The following is a 20,379-nucleotide window of genomic DNA, read 5'->3' as shown; positions in this document are numbered from 1 at the left end:
TGAAATATAAATGTTATTAATATCTTCAAGGTAACGCTGTCGAATAAATATAGAAGGCGTCGATGTATCCAACGACTTCTTGAACGATTACTAGATGCTTTTCAACGATTTATAATCAATGATTTATAAACAGAAACGATGCGAAACGAACTAATCAATGAATAATCTATACTAATATTTTTTTTTTACAATATAGGTAGGCGGACGGGCAAATAAGCCACCTGATGGTAAGTGGTCACCACCACTCATAGACATAGCTCAGTAAATATTAAGCATTCCTTACATTACAAATGCACCAACAACCTTGGGAGCTAAGATGTTATGTTCCTTATGCCTGTAGTTAAACTGGCTCACTCACGCTTCAAACCGGAACAAAACAATGTTAAGTATTGCTGTTTGGCGGTAGAATGTCTATCTGTCTGTTACGGTGCCACAGTCAAACCACTGCATCGAATTTGATGAAATTTTGTATGAATCGAGATTGAATCCCAAGGAAGGGCACAGACTATATATAAAACCTACGAGCAAATCCAAGGTTGTGTGTATACGAACGTTCATGTTGTCCAAATTTTATATCAATTTTTTATGTGGAACTGGTTTAATGCTGTTGCGAGATTCGACTACAAATACTAAGAAACCTTTATTATTACAGTTTACTCGGACTAAGTGCCGCACTTAATTCGAATAAGCTAATCTATATTCAAAGGTTGTAAGATCATTTTCTCTCATTATTCAAACAATAGGTATGTTTGATATATGGTTTTGCAGAATTTGGTTTCATTACCCCAGGAGGGTACCATCAGCGACTGCGGTGGAGAATCCCTCTCTGGGCATCCATGCTCAGGATCCATGATCAGGACGTACACCATCTGAGTAGGGATGCCTAGGCTGCCTTCCGAATCTTAGGGGGGAGCAATTTTACGCTCGCCACTGTTCAGGGTAAGCAGAGCAGGCATCATAAGGCAACCCCTACCACCCACACTGTGGACTTCTGCAACATAAGAGGACTCAACTACAACTTGAACGCCGTTCACTTCACCTTGAGACGGCGAAGCCGGCCTTGCTCTTTCTTACCGAGACCCAGATATCCTCTCCTGCCGATACGACTTTTCTTTCTTACCCCGGGTACAAATTGGAACATTCCTTTGTACCACGAGCTGGGGTGTGCGTTTACGTCAGAGATGATATCGGCTCTCGACGCCTCGGCAGCCTTGAAGGGCAGGACCTATCGATTATCTGGCTGCGTGAAGACTGCGACGACCATCCGCGAATCTACGCGTGCCTTTATAGGTCCCATAGCGGTAATGCCGAAACCGACCGACTGGTTGAGCTGAAGCTGGTCTTTTAGGCTCTCTCTTCGCGGCGAACTCGACTCTGGATGACCGAGGAAAGTCACCACCAACAATCCCGCGGTGTGATACCACGATGCCGGAGGTTAAATTCCGGCAAAGTGCAGTTCGTAAAGAACTACTTTCCTTGGATATTCATAAGTCGAGTGGACCCGATGGGTCCACCCCCAATCATCCCTCCCATCCCTCCAATCGTGCTACGTACTTGTGCTCCCGAGTTGGCGCCGGTCTTAACGCGTCTTTTCCGGCAATCCTATGCATTCGGCGTCGTCCCGAACTCCTAGAAGACTGCTTTGGTGCATCCGATTCCTAAAAAGGGCAACCGCTATATAGGCCTATAGCATCACCTCCTTGTTCTCCAAGGTAATGGAATCCATTATAAACTGCTAGCTCCTGCGGTACCTAGAGGAGTACCAGCTGATTAGCGACCGCCAGTAAGGTTTCCGGCGGGGTCGCTCAGCCGGTAATCTTCTAGTTTACCTGACTCATAAATGGGCGGAAGCAGTTGAAAGCAAGGGGGAGGCATTAGCAGCCAGTCTGGACATAGCGAAGGCCGGGAAATTATGCAATTGGATTACCAGCTTTTTGGCAGATCGGAGCATCAAGGTCGTTGTCGACAGTGCATGCTCCGACCAAAAATTCGTCAATGCTGGTGTTCCACAAGGCTGCGTTCTATCACCCACTCTGTTTCTTCTGCATATCAATGACTTGTTGCAAATCAGGAACATTCACTACTAAGCAGACGACAGTACCGTAGACACCTCATACACCGGCCGTGCTAATATTTCTCGGGAAAACGTCGAAGAAAACCGGAACAAACTTGTGTCTGAAATCGAGTCTTCGTTAAACCAAGTCTCGAACTGGGGCCGGCTAAACCTAGTCCATTTCAACCCCAAAAAGACGCACGTTTGCGCGTTAACTGCTAAAAAAACACCATTTGTCGTATATCCACGATTTGAGAACATTCCGTTAGCCGCCACAGCTAGTATCGGAATACTTGGCGTCGATATTTCAAGCCTCGTTCAGTTCCGCGGTCAATTGGAAGGTAAAGCCAAATTGGCATCAAAAAAGCTCGGTGTGTTCAGCAAGACGTACACACACGTCCGCCTTTATAAAATTAGTACAGATTATTAAAACCGTCTCGTTAGTCTGTTGGCCAGCTTAATCAAAATCAAAATATACATTATTCAAGTAGGCGTTTACAAGCACTTTTTAATCGCCATTTAACAAAATATATTAAGTGGAGCTACCACCGGTTCGGAATGTAGATTCTACCGAGAAGAACCGGCAAGAGACTCGGTAGTTAGTCTTTTTCAACATTTAAAAATACAGTCGTGTTAGTTAAATACAATTGTATATGTATGTAATATAATGCGAACAGATTATTAAATTAATAAAAATGTACGATGAAATGGACGACTAACATCCTTGTGTCTCAATAAGCATTTTAAACGTCTTCCGACTATTTTCAGTCGTTTCGGATTGTTATCCCATCGGATAATGCGTGTACTTGTTATAGCTCACACTTGTACATTTTAAATCGGTCAGGTAATCATCTTCATAGTGGTTAATAATAGCTAAATAAGCAACATAACCACGGAAGTTAAATCGTAAGAAATATAACACGTATAATTTCGCTTATGAATTTCGTCATAAAAGTCATATATTATATATCATAAGGGTATTATTTTACTTGGTGGAAGGGCTTTGAGCAAGCCCATCTGGGTAGGTACCACCCACTCATCAGATATTCTACCGCCATACAATAGTTACTTAGTATTGTTGTGATCCAGTTTGAAAGGTGAGTGAGCCAGTGTGACTACAGGGACTAGGGTCATAGCATCTTCAGTTCCAAATGTTGGTGGCTCATTGGCGATGTAAGGAATGTTTAACGTTTACTGAGCTATGGGTGGTGGTGACTACTTATCATCAGGTGGCCCATATGCTCGTCCGTCAACCAATGCCACAAAAAGGCCACAGTTCCCAAGGTTCTGGGCTAATACCCCAGGTCAATAAAGTTATTGGTTTTTTCGAAAAAAAATCTCAGTAACAGCCCGAATACTGGAAGTTGAAAGTGAGCCTCGATGCGTAAAGCCGTTGGTCCTGCTTCTGAACTCTATCCGCTCGTGTTTGATTTGCCGTCCCATCGGATTCGGATGTTGAGTGACGGAATAGAGCTTACATGTGTTTGCACACACAATATTTGTCCTGGGTAGTCCAGCTGATCTCCCATGAGACCGCGGTGACCGAAATCGGCCGGACGATCATCATAAATAAGTATAATTGTTGTAAGATAGCCTTCCTTCCGCAGCTATATTATTTAACGAGGTATTATAATAAGCATGTCTTTGTCCTGTGGCTAGCTTCGATATTGCAGTAACTTGAAAGATTTATAAGGAAACTGTATTAAGTAATGGTGCTGGTAGCCCATTTGCCAGACCGTCTAACTTAGTTAAAGAGAAATAAGTACATATCGATCCCAAAATTTAGCAAGTTAAATCATGGCTCGTATTCAAGTTTCCAAATATAAATATGCTTTTAAACTAAACACGGGATTTTTATGACGTATCATGTCTTACTAATATATTTTTATTTGCGCGTATAAAAGGAAAAATATTTTCATAGCGATTATAAACAAGTAAGGCAACACACACATACATCAAGCACATATTATGTAGTTATTTATGTGTGTATGTAGTCAGTGAAATGTGACATGCAGCCAATAAGGGATTACAGTAATCTATGCACGATTACAAACTAATAAGGTTAACAATATAAAAACTAACGACCTAATTTTAATTTATTAATGAAGAAAATGATATGATATAAATATGATTTATATACTACCACTTGCCCGAAGCCTTGTTCGCGTGTAAGTTGAATATATTTACAGATTAACTTAAAGTGTCACGTTAATTTAAAACCTCTTTGTATGCCACATTGGTGTGCATTTCACACCTTAAGCTAGAATAGGCAGAAAGGCTTAAATACGTATTTACTCATTTTTAATCGGTATCCCAAAAATAAAGTTTCATCTTTCTAACTTAAAAAGTGACGGACTTCCATACAAACTTTCAACTCCTATTTCATCCCCTTAGGGATAGAATTTCCAAAATCTCTTTCTTAGTGGATGTCCACTCAATAAAACGATCCTACTTACCAAATTTCATAGCACTAACTTTAATGGTTTAAGCTAGGCGATGATGAATCAGTCAGTCGGGACATGTTATTTTGTACGGATAGAAGATATATATATAGATAGATAGCATTCAGGGATAATGTAGGTTTATACAAAAAATATTTAGAGCTTTGTTGGGCATAAAAAGTAGCATAAATGTTCTTCCTTGAGTTTCAAGCTTGCTAAAGTTTATGAGCCGAGATGGCCCAGTGGTAAGAACGCGTGCATCTTAACCGATGATTGCGGGTTCAAACCCAGGCAGCACCACTGAGTTTTCATGTGCTTAATTTGTGTTTATAATTCATCTCGTGCTCGGCGGTGAAGGAAAACATCGTGAGAAAATCTGCATGTGTCTAATTTCAACGATATTCTGCCACATGTGTATTCCACCAACCCGCATTGGAGCAGCGTGGTGGAATATGCTCCATACCTTCTCCTCAACGGGAGAGGAGGCCTTAGCCCAGCAGTGGGAAATTTACAGGCTGATTATGTTATGTTATGTATATCTTTATTTATAATAGAACACTATTACACTTAACTACTTATATCTACTTGAATTTTCCTTCCAAAATTCCGATAAAAGTTTCGTCGACGTTCGAAACGCCATTTTTTCGCAAATCCATAGTGAATATCATAGATTAATCATGCTCTCGACCAATGATATCGCGACAATTTGCTGTCAAATGTTGTTTATTTGGCTTTCCTCTTGTTATTGTTAGAATAGAGTATAAATTGGATCGTCACCCCCTACATACAACAAACAAAATTGTACCTCTTTATAATATCAGTAAAGATATTATAATAATACTTAACGGAATCGTACATAACAATTACATATAAAAATATAATTGACGTGTGTACGTTTGTATGTGGATGTTTTTTTTTATTTATTTGTCAAAGGATCACAGACGGAAAGTGTTACAAGTGATTGTAATAAGTATCGATATTATAATCACATTCACTGATTACTCACGAAAATTTAGCAATTATACCACCTACAAACTCGAAATTGACAGGTAGGTTCCTTATAGGGTGTAGACATCCGCTAAGAACTTACGAAAGATTTTACGAAATTCCACCCATAAGGGGGTAAAACGAGGGTTGGAAGTTTGTGTTTTATAAGTTTAGCGCGGATAAAACCGCAGGTTCAGCTAGTATATAAATATAATATATGTGCATATTTATACGTTATGGTGTGCGTGTTTTTTTCGTATTTATTTATTAAAAGAAGACAGACAGAAAGTGTTGCAGATTGTCACTATAGAAACTAACCTTTACTTGGATGCCCTTTGTGTCTGTAATTACACTGGCTCACTCAGCCTTGAAACCGGAACAGAGCAGTACAAAACGCTGTTTGACGGTGGAATAAATGATGTGTGAAACCAACCAGAAATACCTAACCTACTCAAACAGGTTGGAACACAGCCTCACCACCTAGTGATTCGGTGTGTTATATTTTATTTTGTATTCGTGATTTTCGTATAAGAAACGGATTTAATTGTATATGTATATAGTCATATTTGACTACCTCGTTGGTCTAGTGGCTAGATATAAGGTCCTGGCTTCAAACCCCAAGTAGGGCCGATAGAAGTTATTGGGTTTTTCTATCGAAAAATTCTTAGTAACCCGGATTCTGGAAGTTTGAAGTGAAAGTACAATTCCGTACCTCGGAAAGTAAGTAAAGCTTGTCGTCCTCTCTGATTGTGAGAGCGAAGGATTAGGGAGGGCGCTTGTGTTTACGAACTTGTACACCAATAGATACGATAGTAAATTTATTTTGCGATAACTACTGACTTTCTTGCCGGTTCTTCTCGGTAGAATCTGCATTCCGAACCGTTGGTAGCTTCACTTAATATAGCTTGTTAAAATACGATTCAAAAGTACTTGTAAAAGTCTACTTTAATAAAGTATATTTTGATTTTGATAGTGGCGCCATCGGGCGGTGAGGCTAAGTACTTATGGGACCACCCTCGTATGTCTTGCATAATTAGCTTTTATCCCAGTGGCCAAAATCGGTCAAGACGACATAATATAAGATATACTAAGTAAACTTCTTACCGGTTCTAGAACCGGAACCGGTGCTAACTTATACATTATATTTAATTCTGTAACATTCGACTCAACAGTGCCTGTAAGTGCCTACTTGAATAAAGTACTCTTCAACTCCCAATGCAAAAGCGCTTTTATAGTTTAACGTGTATCTGTGTCTGTCTGTGAATCGTAGTTTATAAACGGATGAACCAATTATGATGTAGTTTTTTTGTTTGATAGATGACTTTATCATGTTCATAGCTATGGTTATAAATCTATACATCTGAAGATCATCAGCTCTTTTTAATTGATGAGCACATTCTACTGGTCTGACCGCTTCATTATGTATTCTGTGACTCCAATAATATTATAACACGGTAATCTGACTTAAATCATAATGCTGCAACAGCATCATCATTATTTTGAAATGAAATTTTATATATATACTTTCAAATCACACCTGTTTACAATGCAATGATCCTTTAATTAATATATTTCCAAGAAAACTATGATAGTTTATCGCATTGATATATTTATAGCTTCGCACTGGACACCTGTCCTTACAACCAATTTATTACACGGTTACTATTTTAAGTTATAAGATATCACATAAATTTAATGTCGAAAGCTGATTAAATGAGTTGTATATTTACATATTGCCGTTTAATGTTACTTCACGGCTCGAAATTTTCATTACGAACTTTATCTTTAAGGTATTTTATATTTGTATGTGTTCGCGATGGTCGAAGTGAATTGCATATTTAGATATTTTTTTTCTTAATCTATAAAAAAAGTTTTTATAGAAGAGAGAAAAAGGGCTATGGACTTCAACATTTATTCCATTGCAATCGATTTAGTTGTTTAGAGGCAATAATAGACTTTAATTTAGCATATACCAGCTGAACCTGCGGATTTCCAGCGTGCAATTTATAAAAAAACTTCCAACCCTCATTTAACCTGGTTATTAACATATGTCTACACCCTATAAGGAACCTATTTGCCAAGGTTTTTAGGTGTTACAGTTTCTGAGATTTCATGATTAATCAGTGAGATGTATTTCACTTATATATATATATATATATATATAGATTATATAGATTTTTATATAATAGTTGTCATGTCATTCTGACTGATTTTGACCACGGCGGTAATCTCAAAGGTGATTAGACAACGTATGTGCACTGTATTCCGCCAGTATTATAATACGAAAGGACTTAAGTCCGGCACGATTGAAACGAATTCAGGCATAGGATCAACGTGCTTTACGGGTTTTCCGAGGCCAGAAAATTTCCAGACTCGTAATTGCTGCTAGACATTTGAGTCCATGTGAGCTGTAAGTTGCTGTAAGCTGTAAGCTGTCAAATGTTAGTACAAATAACATAGATAAATAATCCCTATTTCAGCTTGTAACTTGGACAGATAATTTATTTCAAATAATATGGTTAAATATTCAAATATGTGTTAAGATCTTGTGTAAACTTAACTACAGTGATGATCTGTAGGAGCTCGATTCGATATCACTCGTTAAATGTTGAAGAATTAAAGTTTAGATACACTGCCATCTGTAATGAATAAATATTCGGAGTTTATCCTATCCTCCTTTTAAAATGTGGGTTGGTGGTGACACGTGAAGTGAAATATATGATAACTCAGGTGATACTACGGATTAGAACCCGTTAAGATTGACCAATTTTATCCACTCAACCATTCCGGACTATCTAGTCCGATATTAAAAATCTTTAAGACATTAAAAAAAAGGAACTTGTAACTTTTACATATAGTGACAACCCGTATACCACTGAGCTATTGGTGCTAAAGTAATAAGAACTACGATTAAGCGAACATATAAAAAAAACACTTGTATAATGTAATTGCGATGATAGGAACTAGTTGTTTATGGTCAATTTTTTAATTATCTATGGACGTAATTGCTCGACGTCTAAGTAACTCAGCTGTTTACTTCATTAATGTTACACGTGTGTGGCGTTGCAACACAGACGAAGATGACGTCACAAAGATGCAATCTTGTTTAATGAGTCGCTGTGTCCGTGAGGAAATTCAATTTTTGGACTATCTTTTACCCACATAGGTAACCTGGGTTTATAAATACATTCTATTTTCAAATAAGATATGGGTGCCTTTTGTTCTAACTTTTGTAACATTTTATTTAATTTATATATATTTGATTTCCATATATCTCTATTTAAGAGATAATACCGCCGCAAACCCGGACAAGAGACACTGAATTTGGATATTTAGTTTGTTTATAATTTATCTCATGCTCTGTGAAGGAGAAGATCGTGAGGAAATCTGCATGATTCAGATAAAATGCTGCCACATGCATCCGCCTCTTCGTCATAAGGTGAGGCTTTTGTCCAACAGAGGGGCATTTTAGGGCTGTTCAGTATTTAACTTATCGACTTTTGTTCATAATTTTGTAACCCTTTATTTAATTTCTTCTTTTATATATATGTTGTTTTATTTCTTGGTGTACAAAAATCGATGTCTTATTTGATGATAGTATATAATAGAATAAAATTATAATATATATATAAATCAAAAGTGTACAACATATTATTTTAAATAATAATAAAATTAATAGTATGAACGATAGACGCTTATTAGTAAGATAGTTATTTTAACATATCTATTAGAGCACAGGTCATAAGGTTTTATATAGACCAGTAGTAGTCGCCCATTGGTCGAAATTAATTGCTAAAAAAATATCAGATGCATTGATACGAATGTTACCTAGGAAAAATGATACTGAACGGGACAATACCTTGTTACTACAAAAAAAAAAGTCAGTGATATTCATCTTTGACATGACGTGTGTTGTCATTGACATTATGAACGTAAACTATGAATGTTTCATATTAAATATGATCCATAAACAGTCATAAACCTGTACGTGTTAAATGTTTGGTAGTTTGTGTAATGATTTTTTAATAATTATGATGTATTTCTAATGAATGTTTAAAAAATATTAGCCCTCTGCTCTCCTCCATATAAACTTTAATAGTATCAAATATCATACACCTCCGTCCGTAAAAAGGGGTTTAACGTGATTGCTCCGTGTATTAATATATAGATATTCTATAACACAAATGTACTCCTTAGTTTCATCTCAATCTAGTTCATCATTTTAAACGTACTGTAGGGTTTGTGGAAGTGCAAGTGCAAATCGGGTAGGTACTCATCATATATTTTACCGGTAAGCAGAAGCCATTGTAACTACAGGCACAAGGGACATAACATTGGCTCCCAAGGTTGGTTGCGCGTTGGCGATGTAAAAAATAGGTAATATTTCTTAAAGTGCTAATGACTATGGGCGATGATGCCTGCTTACCATCAGGTGGCGAATTTGCTCGTCCGCCTACCTATATCATATAAAAAAATGTATAAAAACAATTTTGTCACACGTATATATTTTATAGATTAGCAAGTAATTAATATAAATTAATTCAAAGTCGATAAGAAAGAGGAAGCTATAATTGAATTCGCTTTAAACAAGTGTGATGATACTAATATAACACATAGAGCTTGCTTTGCTTGTGTGTAACTAGTCTTGCGAATGGGCTGGTGGTTACCGCCCCTAGACGCAAGCATTGTACAGGTTAAAGAACTTTATTACTCATAAAGAACCTTACAATTCAATTTACAATGATCAATACATATAAATTATAAATAAAGTTTGTTTTAGTGGTAGAATCTGTGGCAGTGTCCACATTGACATAAAAAAGAAAAAAAAATAAAAAATAAATAAAAAATGAAAAAATAATGTAAAAATTTAAATTTCAGCAACATTAAATTTGTGTTTTGAATATGTGAATGATATTTACTAATTTTATTAATGTATATGTTATTTAAACGTCAAATACCATTACATTAACAAAGTAATGCAATTGTTTCGCAAAAATAAACGTGAATTCATACTTGAGCGTGTAACGGGGCTTTTATACCTGACCAAAATAGTTTGAAGACGGTGAGAAACCGGATGTCGTTGTGGCATTAGTGATTACAAAGATAACACAGGAAATTGCCTAAGAGAACGAAATCGTATTTTTATAACCAATAATATCATAAAACTGCTTAAAGTTCTTAGTTTGTTAATTAAGTACTAGCGACGGACCACAGCTTCGCACGGGTGCTATTGATAAAAAATACATTATATATGTTACTGTAAAAGCTCGAACTACGGTAAATCTTAAGATTTTTCAGTAAAACCTAAGATTTACCGATTATGAATATGTCCATAAAACTTTGGGATTCGAAATTTTACCATCATTCACTTGGTAAATCTTAGGATTTACATGTTAGGTTGAAATGGTAAAAGTTCGAAAAAGTCGTCCCTTTATAATAAATACTTACATTTACCAACTCATGTCGGTAAATCTTAGGTTTTACTGGAAAATCTTAAGATTTACCTTAGTTCGAGCTTTTACAGTAACATATACATACATATAATGTATCCTATATCACTCAGGAATAATATATCTTTCTATCAGGGGGTTTTTTAATCCGAAGGTTACCCCCCATATATAAACAAACAAATTTTAGCTCTTTATTATATTCGTATAGATTTCGTTCTCTTTTGGTGATTAAGAGAATTAAACATTAGGAATCACGACCGAATTATACATCTGCTGATTCTGGAGATTTCTTAAGCTAAGTGACCCGGTGTATATAACAGATGAGGATATTTTTAATTAATGAATGCATAATTTTTTTTTTATTTATAATGAAAGAGCCACATATTGTTTTACTTTGCACTGTTAACTTATTAACAGTAACAGGTTTTTATAAAATTAAAAAGTATGGCTTTCTCACGCGTAATTCTGTCGCCAATCTAAGACCAGTTAGTGTAGCGTTGTTTATCGAGTGTTTATTTAATTACTAATAGATTTTTTTGATTTGTCGGTAATACAGCATCTCTTAATAAATACAGTGATTATTATCAAATGAGATACGTAGCAGTTGAGGTAGTTGATCAGTAAGGCAGTAAGTTTATGATGATAATGTCGACCTGACGGATATCGACAGCTACGGCCTATCTCTAGGTAGGCTTGTCAAGTTGAGTTGAGTTAGAGTGCACATGTGTGTGCAAAGTTGCACTCTATTCCATCACTCTTATAAGCCGACGAATCCGACATGACCGGAATGACATCATGCTCAGGACAGGAGTGAACACACTTCCGAATTCTAAACTCCGAGCTGTTACTGATAATCTTTCGACAGAAAACCCAATAGTTTTTTATCTGGGGTTTGATCGAGATCAGTGGTCATATATCGTGCCACTAGACTAAGATGGTAGGCGAGGCAGCAAGCTACATTAATGAAAACAAAATACAGTTCTAATAATTTATTAATACACTAATATGACAATGTTGTTTCACACTAAAACTTGCATCGATTTCAATGACAGTTGCCATAATTACTTATAACTTGAGTGAATTATTATTGATTTTTTTTTACATTAGGAGCCTGTAATTTTCCTCTCCCTTTGAGGAGAAGGTTTGGAGCACATTCCACCACGCTGGTCCAATGCGGGTTGGTGGAATACACATGTGGCAGAATTTCGTTGAAATTAGACACATGCAGGTTTCCTCGCGATGTTTTCCTTCAGCGCCGAGCACGAGATGAATTATAAACACAAATTAAACACATGAAAATTCAGTGGTGCCTGCCTGGGTTTGAACCCAAAATCATCGGTTAAGATGCACGCGTTCTAACCACTGGGCCATCTCGGCTCTCTCAATCTTATTGATTAATTGGTAATTGTAAACAATCTTATAATTTAAAGTTTAAGAATTTATTCTCAAAAAGACAGATTCACTTAAATGAGAACAATCTATTTATCATTTATCATAATGAAACAATAAAATTATTCGCCTTATAGGTACTCAATTAACGGAATAGAATATAATTAAATATGCTGTATATATTTCAATCGCTACAAAATTAATTAATATAATTATAATTTACTTTGTATCAGAATATGGATCTCATAAGAATGCTTGTATTTAATGGTAGTTGTTGCTCGTGGTTTTTTTTTATAAAGAGCAAGTTTACCGAGTCCGAGTATCTTGCGGCTTCTTCTCAGTAGAATCTACAATTCGAACCGATGATGACGTAAGACAATAAAATGAAAGTATATGTTTGATTAATTGTGAAGGTCACTCACCTTCAATGGTAGCTATCATTCAGAACACGGACCGCTGTTGTACACTGCCATGATAAACATTTCCGAATTTCACTTCATGTCACTTCACTGCACAACACTTGATACACTACACTTGGTTTGTCACTGATTGCACATTTCTATTTCGGCGATTTTAACCTGCAACAAAAAAAAAAAATTACTGAACCTGTTGTTTTATCAGTCATATTTTTATATTATAATGATCTGTAGGACCAAGATCGCAAATGCTAAGGACACTTTAATCTCAATCGATGACTGTGGGTTCAAATCTATGGCCAGAGAATTAGCAAATGCTTCGTGTTTGTAATTAATTGCGCGTTCGGGGATGATGGAATACCTGCATGTTCGAATGATATTTTACATGTGTTCCTCCAACCCATAATGGAGCGGCTTCGTGGAGTAAGCCCAAAAAGCAGCTTCACGTGTAGGGGAGACTTTCGCATATATTTAATATTTATAGTATGTTAATTTGAATTTGTCAATAGACGAATACTTTATAACATGTGTACTTTAAAGATGGAAAAAGAAATATTTTATTTAAGTTCAGTTTTTTATCAAATATATCAATAACAAAATTAGCGCATATAATTGTTTAAACAAAATCCAAAGGCTCCAGGCATGGCGATCAAACTCTTTATAGCTTTAAAATAATATATTTAAAGTTAAACATTTATAGTAATAGTATATATGCAAAAGTAACTCTGTCTGTCTGTCTGTATACTCATTATCATACATGAACCACATAACCGAATTTGAATGAAATTTAAGCAAGGTTGAAACCTAAGGAACACAGACAGTTTTTTTATACCTAAAACCTACAACCAACTGTTTACGCAACGACGCGACGCGGGCGAAAACTACTACGATATAATATATTACTAGCTGGGCCCGGTACTTCGCACGCTTTTGAATTGAACACTTAAAAAACTTAAAATAAAAATGTTGTTATTATTTTATATTTAATTCTAAAATAAAAGTAAGCCTATGTTACTCCATATTACATCACCTATCTTCCAGTGAACGTCCTGTCAAAATCGGTTCAGCCGTTCTAGAGATTAGCCGGAACAAAAAGACATATGGACGAAATACGAAAAAGAAAATGTGATTTTGGTATACGTACAGATGTATTTAATAAAAAGCAGTTATTTTAATATTACAAACAGACACTCTAATTTTATTAAAGTATAGTTAGAATGAATACATGAAATGTTCGATTAAAGTAATTTTATGACGTGGTAAAACATAAATAATGGTAACACACCACCCCATGTTTAGGGGACGCTGAGGAAGCGGCAAATTATGGCAAATATAACCCTCCGAATGATTTAAGGGCTCCGTGATTTCACATTAATGCCCTCGATATATCTGCTCGATTATTTACTGTATATATTATGTTTATTTAAATATAGTCTTGTTATAGTTTGTATATTGTAATGGTCATATTGAAAATTGACATATCGTCAAAATCAATTATTCATAAAGATTGTTATGAAATATAAGCACCGGTTCGCAAGGAGAAGAACCGGTAAGAAGTTGATATCGTCCTGACCAATTTCGGTAACGCCAGCCAGTATCAAGGGACGCAAACTATGAAAGCATGCCTTGCCATAGAGCACAAATGTGTGCGCTAACACAGACGCACTCTCTATTCCCTCAGTCACATAATCCAATGGGACGGTCAATCCGACATGACCGGAAGGAATTCAGAAAAACCTCAAACTGGTTTGAACTGGTTTGAACAAACCCAGGACCTGAGAATCCGCCTTAGGTAGAGTTAGTTACATAAAATATGTACCTGTGTAATTAATTTGAAAAAAGTAAAATATCCTGAAAATGTCTCACTGTTGGGCTCAGAACTCCTCTCCTTTTGAGGATAAGGATTGGGACACTATGATTTGGTGACACATATGATGTTTTCCATCTGCGCCGAAAGTTAAATGAATAGTGATGCTTACCTGGATTTGAATCCGTAATCAACGGTAAAGATTCTCATGTTGTAACCACTAGGCCATATCGGCTCCAAAAATACAGAACATTATACCTATAAGTTTTGATAGTTTAACGGCATAAGGATCGTAAGCCGAAAGTCGCAGGTTCGGTCACATACATTTGCGTTGCAAATTCCCGACAAAGCCAAATAAGAATTAATATTAGTATATATTATAATGATATCGTCATATCATATTAAAACGAATTATTATTAATCAGATCCACTTAAAGATTAGGTATCATAAATAAAATAATAACATATAATAATCGAATCGTGTGTAACATGCCTAATTATATTTAAATTAAAATAAAACAGTTAAGTGAGAAACAGACTCGTGCACGACGGGTTCCGTACATTATCTATAAAAACAGCAAAAAAAACTCATGTTTGATTTATGGGAGCCCCTTAAATATTTATTTGATTCTGCCTTTTAGTATTTGCCTTTATAACGGCATCAGAAATCCGTGAAAGTTTTATCTGTCTAACTATCACGGTTCCTGAAATACAGCATGGTGATAGATGGTCAGACAGCAGTCTTAGTAATAGGGTCCCGTTTTACTCTTTGGTTACGGAACCCTAAAAACTAGTCACGCGAACAAATAAAAACCAATAAACATTATTATTAACGGTTAAAAAAACGTTAAAAAAAGGACAAAGGTGTTGATTCCGACGTCTACTTTAATAAAAGGTAAGGTACTCGTTATCCTCTTTCAACCCATACATAAGAAAGAGATGAATATACTTAGTCCTATAAAAACTTAGGTTATGTCGAGTGGCTCCCGATCTCATTGATCACTCATAATACTATAGCCTATTTCAACAATATTTGACATTAAATTGACGCGATATCATTGGTCGAGAGCTTGATCTATATTCATTATGGATTTGCGAAAAAAATGCGCTTTGAACGTCGACGTAATACGAAACTTTGGAAGTAAAATTAAAATGGATTTAAGTAGTTAAGTGTAATAGTGTTGTATTATAATTTAAGATTAGTCAAGAACTGTTTGAAGTGTATAATTTAGCTTTCTTGGTGGTAGGGTTTTGTGCAAGCCCGTCTGGGTAGGTACCACCCACTCATCAGATATTCTACCGCCAGACAGCAGTACTCAGTATTGTTGTGTTCTGGTTTGAAGGGTGAGTGAGCCAGTGTAACTACAAGCACAAGGTACATAACATCTTGGTTCCCAGGGTTAGTGGCGCATTGGTATTGTAAGTAATGGTTGAAATTTTTTCCAACGCCATTGTCTATGGGCGGTGGGGACCACCTACCATCAGGTGGCCCATTTGCTCGTCCGCCTACCGATATCATAAAAAAAAAATCTATTCGCAAATCGCAAGGAATAATGTAAATATATTTTTCGATTATGTAAAACAAGGATTTGTTAATTCAAGACTGATCTTCGTTCTGACGAAAGCTTTATCCTGACGTAATTCTTCGTCCCTTTGTACAAAAAAAAAAAACTATAGAAAATTCATTAGTCATTACCAAATAACATGAGAATGCTCTTTCAACATCTGTGGTCATTTCGTTCATTTGTACTGAATATTTTTTATTCTACATTATTTATATGAATTATTTCGATAATTATATCTATGTATACGTGAAGAAATAACTTTGTTCCCCTTTTTTACCAAAAAGACGCGGACGGAGATGTATGAAATTTGGCACTATTAAAGTTTATGTGCAGAAGAAGTGTAGAAAGCTTATATTTTTTTATGCATTAGAAGTACATTAAAATAATTAAAAAAAAACTACAATACGTTTAACACATCACACGTTTATTTACATAACGTTCAATATGAAACTGCCAATGTCAACACACGTCATGACAAAGTTGAATATCAATGACATTTTTTTCAACATTTAATTTTTTTTTACTGTAGAAGTGACAAGGTATCGTCCAGTTGAGCCTCTACTTCCCACACACCTTTCGAAACAACGAAATATTTTACTAGCAATGAATTACGTTCGAATGGGCGACCAATAGTTATGATGAAAATTTAAAAATATTGTATTAAATTAATGTCAAAATAGATTTTATTTTGTGTTGTTTGTTATAATCACCGCTTTAGTGATCTCACGTCCTTTACCCAAAGGTTGTCTGGGTGAGATCGCTCTCTCAGCGATAAGACCGCCTTATGTACAAACCATCCGTTCAATTATTTGGTAATGAATGTATGTTTTCTTTAATCTTTTGATGTAAAATAAAGTATATTGTATTACATTCTATATTTACTTTTAAATATATATTTTTTAATTTTAATATTGTGTGTATTTAGTTGATTATATTCGTCATATTTTTATTTAATACCCTTTCATTTGTTCCAGATCGGAACAGGTTTTTTTATCATAAGATCGTCCTTTGAACATACTTTTGATATTTATTTTAATCCAGGGTACAGTCCAAGTAACCTGAGCGTTGCTCGATTGGGAGCTGATCATGGGTAAGTCAAGTTTACCCCTACTAAAGTGCACTTGGAGTCATGTGATTAAGACGGAGCTGGTATTATGTTTTGTATTATATACACATTTGGTGTACAGGAGAGCCATATATAACTTAAACCATTTAACTTATTATTAGACTATTGTTTCTTAGAAAATAACCGTAAAATAAATATTTGTACGAAATAAATTCCAAATATGATCTAAGTACCACTCACACATAAATATATATCGTATATGCAATTTATTAAATTTTTTAAAGTTGAATAAGAATTTGGTTGTTTTTTATTTTTATTTCGGTTAACACGTCATGTTATAATGTCAAAGCCTGTCTGACCACTTACCATTGGGTGACTAATACTTTGCGGTTTCATTAGAAATAAAAAATTTCTTTGTCTCTTTATACAAATAATATCTCAGCTACTAACACTTTGAGGGTTATTTAATACACACACACACAAGCTCACTCACACACATATCATGAAACAATATATATGGTGTTAAAATATTTTTTATTTCATTTTAAGTCATGTTTGCCTGTGAAGACCTTAACGGTACAAGTTATTACTTATAGAAGTCAGTTTACATTAATTTACTCAACTGTAATTTTCATTTGGACTTCAATAAAGACTTCGTTAGACGTTATTTATTTTTACACAAACACACATACATTTAAATACAATTATCACTGCCTCGTCTCGGTATTAGAGATGTGAAGTTAATGGATAAATGATTTGCTTTCGACTCGGTCTGAAGCAACGCCATTCGAACATCCAGTTTAACATCATACACACAAACAAGAGATGTCCCGCGAAATAAAACGACCGCCATCACGTATTGATTCCTGTCAACTGTCCCTCTCCTACGGGCTACAGGTTCGTAGGCGTGAGGGAGACGTCCGCTTTCTTGGCAATTCGCCGTGATGTAATGTTTACTTGTGTGCAGATTAATACGGTAACGCCCTGTGCTTATTGGTGTAATAGAATTAAGGGCGACTACACGGACAAGACTGCGTCGCAACTGTATCGCTCAAATGTATTATACTCCCAAGCTATCCATGAATTTAACTTGAATGTTAGTGATATCTACGTCAAAAGAGTTAATATAGCAATAAATATGGCTTATTTATAAGCTATTAGATATTCTCCTGCGCATATAAATATTGTTTAACAGCGGACGTAAAACATTATAATTTATTTGTAAGGAACTATTGATTTTCGTTTACAAAACAGTCCAGTACCTTTTTCGCTCCACTGTCAACCGATTTTGTTCACGACATTTAGCGTAACCGTTAAAAAAAATTGATAAAAGAGTTGCAAAAAATGTGTTCTAAACATGCAAATTAATGAACAATAATGTACATCTCCAAGTTTCGATATGGATTATGATCTACTATTAAGATAAATTATAATCTATTTCAAATAAAAAATAATGCTGAATACCTAATGTCCGAGCACGCAGGCAAAATCGCGGACGGAAACTAGTATATTATAATAACGTTTTATACATAACAGTACAATCAAATTATTTAAGTACTATCGTATTACATAACCTGGTCACCAAAACTTCCAACGTAAAACCCTTACTGAACAAACAGAAGGTTGTCTGTTACGCAACACTCGACTATAGCTTTTAACACATAAAGCATGTAATCGCGTAAATGTAAATTTATGATTATGCAGCATACGTTTTGATGGATCGAATTAGGGGTTGTTGTGTATGCACCCTAATTTTAAGTAACATTAATGTAACTTAGTACAGTTTGGGAAGTAAGTAATAATAATTTGTTTTATTTTTAATTTAATGTGCATATGATTCTTTTCTTTATGAATAATTATTTTGATTCCAGTTAATTGTTTGAGAAGCCTTATTTTATACGATCAAATTTTATTAAACGAAAATCGAATGAATTGTTCAATGTTTAGTGCGATTGTTTTATTCCTGGCAACATTTCGAGATTTATGTATTATCTGTCAATTTCAACAATTAAAAATTTAATTGTAGAACAATCCGATTTTCCATTCGGTATTTAAAATACGCGTTGCGGTCAATCAAAATGGCGTCGACCGTTAGTTTGTCACGATATTGTGCAGAATGCTTGATTGATCGACGCTTTTGTTACTCCCTTGTGCCCTTCGCAGGGGAGGACGATTCTGAGGCACGGGATTACGTGGGGTTGTAATTTGAGTCGATATTTTGCTTTATAAAGTATTTCTATGAGAACAAAATTGCTTTCATAACTTTTTCTACTTTGGTCGTTTATAAAGTCATTTTTCTTTACTCTGGGTGACTGTTAAGTAACAATACGACGGGAACGATTTTCATTATTTCGCCTTGATTATAAGACTTTTATATTTATAAGTGCCTGTATGTATAAGAAGACTCACCTACAGACAAAAATAAACTTAAAATACACGTGTATGTATCAAATAGCCACCACTTCCTGTGTCTCGACGTTGATATCTTTCTCGTCAAAGTATCAAAACTGTTCAAACACAAATATCACGTCTAACAATTTTAGTTATATACATCGAACGTAATTTCAGATTTATTTTATATAAATTTCATATATAACAATAGATAATTGTGCACAAAGAACAATCTACATTAGTCATCGTAACCAAGGTCTTCGTATTATTTCGCAAGCATACAATTTGCAATAGAGTCGGTAATAACAGATGTTGGTTAATAAACCATGGGAAAACAGAAGGTAAGCGGTCACTTTCTAATGCTAAGGATTCCGCATACGATAGACAAGGAACGACAATAGAGTTCACGGTAAAACCACTATCAATTATTTACTCTTTATAAATTCATAAATGGAACAATATGGCGTCTTTTTATGTAATTATATAATACTTTAAATGAGTCGAATGTTTACAGTTCTCACAATGACGTTATTTACGTATTATATAGAATCTATTAGCAATGTTTTATAGCATAAGGGACATCGATTTCGTAAGTAAAAGGTTTTGACGACATTGCACCTTTAAAATATAATAACACATGGATGTTATAATCAATAACAGTAATCGTAAAGACTAACATTTGCAGTGCGATTGTGTGAGATATCACTTCGTATCTCACTCGTGAGATGTTGACATCTAACTTACAGTGATACGCCATTTTGATATGTGTATCCTATAAATGTCGCATATCACATTCTGACATTTCACACTTGTG

General features: G+C 35.2%; 1 protein-coding gene across 16 annotated transcripts in view; it reads right to left on the bottom strand.

The window, feature by feature from the left end:
• Positions 1-20,379, bottom strand: part of LOC113391920 (bromodomain adjacent to zinc finger domain protein 2B) — a 101,257-nt gene that overhangs the window by 52,400 nt on the left and 28,478 nt on the right. For all 16 annotated transcript variants that reach the window (XM_064219471.1, XM_026628056.2, XM_064219475.1 and 13 more), the window contains exon 2: positions 12,743-12,898. The gene's annotated coding sequence lies outside the window, so the exon portion shown is untranslated. The remainder of the gene's footprint in view (positions 1-12,742; positions 12,899-20,379) is intronic.

The sequence above is a fragment of the Vanessa tameamea genome, chromosome 28 (genome assembly GCF_037043105.1).
Source record: "Vanessa tameamea isolate UH-Manoa-2023 chromosome 28, ilVanTame1 primary haplotype, whole genome shotgun sequence".
Lineage (NCBI taxonomy): Eukaryota > Metazoa > Arthropoda > Insecta > Lepidoptera > Nymphalidae > Vanessa > Vanessa tameamea.
This window is presented reverse-complemented; position numbering and strand designations above follow the sequence as displayed.